Here is a 5,300-nt window from a genome sequence, read left to right as displayed (position 1 = left end):
AACCCAATATGGCTGCCAACGCAATGCCATATATGGACATGTGTATGTGACGTCCGAACTCCGTAGCTCTACTCTCATTGGTCCTAACCATTTGTTAACGTTTTTTTGTATTTAGCTTGCGCCACAGCTGTCAAGACATCATGGATGAGATCATTGGATCATCAGAAATGGGGATGGATGGATGAATAGATATATATATTTTAATAAAAAAGCTAATCTGAATGCGATGCTCACACAGTTCTGTTCACAAAACGATCAGCTAGGTAGCTAGCTTGGTGAGCTAACGTTAGTTTAGCTAGCTAGAAATAGTTAGATAGGAAATGGCGCATTTTTAGGGTGTTAAACGGAAAAAATAGTGTTAGAAGTGGTTTTATATTATATATACCTCCTCCATTGTCTATACATTCACACACACACACACACCAAACGATTGGGATAACCTGGTTTGGTTATCTTGTTCTATCTAGGTGTAATTGCTCACCTCTCTCTGTCATTTTAAAGTGTGTGTGTGTGCTCGGGCTGTGTTCAGTAGAGGAAAACATTGTCGAAAGTTCAGATAGAAATGAATTGTCTAGATATTATCTTACGTGTCTCTCTGCCAGGTAGGTCTAGCAATTAATCTCTATTCCTTACATTAGGCCTACTACTATCTTCAACGTGTGCATTGTCATCCATCTGAACTCAACCATGTTGATGCTGTCCTTTATTTATGTTCTTTATTGAAGCTGGGTTGTGTTCATTAGAGCACACACCATAACAAAACGCAAAAAAAATTAAATAAACATTAGATACAGCACAAGTTCAGATAGTATTCTACATCCTGTTTCACTGTGTTCTCTAACGTGGCAGCAGGTAGCTTAGTGGTTAAGAGCGTTGTGCCAGTAACCGAAAGGTCGCTGGTTCTAATCCCTGAGCCGACTAGGTGAAAAATCTGTCGATGTGCCCTTGAGCAAGGCACTTAACCTTAATTGCTCCTGTAAGTCGCTCTGGATAAGAGCATCTGCTAAATGACAAAAAATGTGTTGTGCCTTCTAAACATTACCCTGTCCTTTATTGACTTCTTGTCTGTAGTGACCTGTTGTTGTCTTCTGTTCTTATTTCCCCAGTGGCCTGGCTGCGTTGAGGTGGTGCTGGTCTAGGCGGAGAGGCAGAGACAGGAGGAGTTGAGGTGGTGCCCATGCCCGAGGGCCGAGTAGATAGCATCCGAGACGCTTTGCTCTGCCCTCCCAACAGACACTGGTAGGAGGCAGCCTCAGGAACAAGTGATGAAGGGGGACGACACACAAAGAAAGATACACACATGGAAATGGTACAGTACTACAACAAGCAGGCTTAACATTCCCTCCCCAAACACATGGGAAATGAAATGTGGAGGCCTATTTGATCTGACCCCCTTTTGCAATACATTTTGAAGTTGACTATCAGTCTGCAACTACCACAAGACGGTCATATCTTCTTCCTTCCCATCCTGACTGTGATTTACATTTACAGTCATTTAGCGACTTACATGAGCAATTAGGGTTTAAAAGTGCCTTGCTCAATGGCACTTCAACAGATTTTTCACCTTGTTGGCTCGGGCATTCGAACCAGCGACCTTTCGGTTACTGACCAACGTTCTAACCGGTGATGTAAGATACCTTCCTTTTAATATTCTCTCTCATCTTCTCTAACATAGTAGAGGTTAGGTTAGTCAGAAAAATCATTGATGTGACTGAGGGGCAGTAGAGATTATTTACCTTGTCTGAAATATTTCCCCTGAGGGGTAAGAAACTATGGCAACACAGATAGGAGAGATATTTTCCACTGTTCTGTTCTCGCAACAACATGCTCTTCCACACACTCTCTCTCTCACACACACACACTCTCACACACATACTTAGCCTGAGTCCAAGTCTGTTTGTGCCATCATTCCAACTCCTTGTCACTCATGGTAATGACAAATGTTTGGCTTGACAATGACAGCAATGGAGTTGGCAAGAGCACACATCTGGGACCAGGCTACAGACACCTAGGCCTATTCCTGTAGCCAACTTACACTGCACCACATACACACATACTAACCCCCCTACCTCTATGACCCCCTCCGTCTAGGAGCAGTAACTGTGTGGGACCCTCTCGGCCCTCAACATCCCGGAACCTGTCCGTCACTAACGGATCCCTGACCTCCATTTGGACAGCAGCCTGCTGTTTGAGTTCCTGCTCTTCCTCTACCTGCTGGTGGCGCTGTTCATTCAGTACATCAACATCTAAAGGACCGTGTGGTGGTACCCTTACAGTCGTCCTGCAGCTTCCACGTCTCTGGTGGGTTGTAGTACAGACACACACACACAGTACATTCATATCTACAGGACCGTGTGGTGGTAACCCTATAGTCGTCTAGCGGCCTCAACGTCTCTGGTTAGTAGTAATAGAGACGAACACATGCACACGCAGTCGCACACACACCTACACGCAGTCACACACACACAGCCACCTGCTGCCTCTACCTCTGGTGAGTAAATTCACATACACGCACACACACAGTCATTCCTTCAGTCTGTTTATGTTGCCTCATCTCTCTGCAGAACTTCCATCTGATGGACTACCACCTCACTGTCATGCTGGCCAGGAGACTGGTGTGGACTATATTGTCAGGGGTACTACACTTATCTATCTCTTTATCTCTCTCTATCGCTAGGGTTCAGGAGACTGGTTATTACGTTAGAAATGAAAAAGCTATTACATTATTGGCAGTTATTACATTATGGACTAGTCATTAATGGGGATTGCCCACTCCTGATTAGGGCTGGGAATTGACAGGGACTTCACAAGGCGATATTATCGCAATACTTAGGTGCCGATACGATATGTATTGCGATTCTATATGTATTGCGATTCGATGTTCCAAACATATTGCTCACCATGTCTGCTGCAGAGGTACAAGAGAAAGCCATGAGAAAATAAGTTTTGATCAGTCATGGAAATAAAAGTGCTGAAAACTACTTGGCTCCCTATTTAAAAAGAAGATGGACAAGGTATAATTGCGCCGGAGGAGATGGCTGCCATTTTACGGGCTCCTAACCAATTGTGCTATTGTGTGTTTTTTCGCGTTATTTGTAACTTATTTTGTACATAATGTTTCTGCCACAGTCTCTTTATGACCGAAAATAGCTTCTGGATATCAGGACAGCGATTACTCACCTCGTACTGGACGAAGATTTGTTCTTTAACGAGCCGGACGCAAAGGATTTACTTCAGACACCCGACAAGGCCCAAATCCCGGTCATTTGCAGGAGAAAGAAACGGAGATATCGGGGACGTAGGTCGGGGTGCCTTGTAAGGATCCGACGGCGAGTGGGTAATCTGCCTCTACCATCAGTGCTATTAGCCAACGTACAATCATTGGATAACAAAATAGACAAGCTACAATCACGAATATCCTACCAACAGGACATTAAAAACTGTAATATCTTATGTTTCACCGAGTCGTGGCTGAACGACGACATGGATAACATACAGCTGGTGGGGTTTACGCTGCACCAGCAAGATAGAACAGCTGCCTCCGGTAAGACAAGGGGTGGCATTATGTGTATATTTGTAAACAACAGCTGGTGCACGAATATTAAGGAAGTCACGAGGTTTTGCTCGCCTGAGGTAGAGCATCTCATGATAAGCTGTAGACCACACTATTTACCAAGAGAGTTTATCTACATTTTTCGTAGCTGTCTATTTACCACCACAAACCGATGCTGGCACTAAGACCGCACTCAATGAGCTATATAAGGCCATAAGCAAACAGGAAAACGCTCATCCAGAGGCGGCGCTCCTAGTGGCCAGGTACTTTAATGCAGGGAAACTCAAATCCGTTTGACCTCATTTCTACCAGCAGGTTAAATGTGCAACCAGAGGGAAAAAAACTCTAGACCACCTTTACTCCACACACAGAGACACGCACAAAGCTCTCCCTCGCCCTCCATTTGGCAAATCTGACCATAATTCTATCCTGCTGATTCCTGCTTACAAGCAAAAACTAAAGCAGGAAGCACCAGTGACTCGGTCTATAAAGAAGTGGTCAGATGACGCAGATGCTAAGCTACAGGACTGTTTTGCTAGCCCAGACTGGAATATGTTCCGGGATTCTTCCGATGGCATTGAGGCGTACATCACATCAGTCACTGGCTTCATCAATAAATGCATCGATGACGTCGTCCCCACAGTGACCGTACGTACATACCCCAACCAGAAGCCATGGATTACAGGCAACATCCGCACTGAGCTAAAGGTTAGAGCTGCCGCTTTCAAGGAGTAGGACTCTAACCCGGAAGCTTATAAGAAATCCCGCTATGCCCTCCGATGAACCATCAAACAGGCAAAGCGTCAATACAGGACTAAGATTGAATCGTACAACACCGGCTCCGACGCTCGTCGGATGTGGCAGGCCTTGCAAACTATTACAGACTGCAAAGGAAAGCACAGCTGCGAGCTGCCCAGTGACACGAGCCTACCAGACGAGCTAAATTACTTCTATGCTCGCTTCGAGGAAAGCAACACTGAAGCATGCATGAGAGCATCAGCTGTTCCGGACGACTGTGTAATCACGCTCTCCGTAGCTGATGTGAGTAAGACCTTTAAACAGGTCAACATTCACAGGGCCGCAAGGCCAGACGGATTACCAGGAAGTGTACTCCGAACATGCGCTGACCAACTTGCAAGTGTCTTCACTGACATTTTCAACATGTCCCTGACTGAGTCTGTAATACCAACATATTTCAAGCAGACCACCATAGTCCCTGTGCCCAAGAACACTAAGGTGCCCAAGAACACTAAGGTACCCTACCTAAATGACTACAGACCCGTAGCACTCACGTTTGTAGCCATGAAGTGCTTTGAAAGGTTGGTCATGGCTCACATCAACACCATTATACCAGAAACCCTAGACCCACTCCAATTTGCATACTGCCCCAACAGATCCACAGATGATGCAATCTCTATCGCACTCCACACTGCCCTTTCCCTCCTGGACAAAAGGAACACCTACATGAGAATGCTAATCATTGACTATAGCTCAGCTTTCAACACCATAGTACCCTGAATGCTCATCACTAAGCTAAGGACCCTGGGACTAAACACCTCCCTCTGCAACTGGATCCTGGACTTCCTGATGGGCCGCCCCCAGGTGGTAAGGGTAGGTAACAACACATCTGCCATGCTGATCCTCAACACAGAAACCCCTAAGGGGTGCGTGCTCAGTCCCCTCCTGTACTCCCTGTTCACCCATGACTGCATGGCCAGGCACGACTCCAACACCATCATTAAGTTTG

The sequence above is a fragment of the Coregonus clupeaformis genome, chromosome 25 (assembly GCF_020615455.1).
Source record: "Coregonus clupeaformis isolate EN_2021a chromosome 25, ASM2061545v1, whole genome shotgun sequence".
NCBI lineage: Eukaryota > Metazoa > Chordata > Actinopteri > Salmoniformes > Salmonidae > Coregonus > Coregonus clupeaformis.
The sequence above is the reverse complement of the archived record's forward strand: the minus strand, read 5'-3'. Positions refer to the sequence as shown.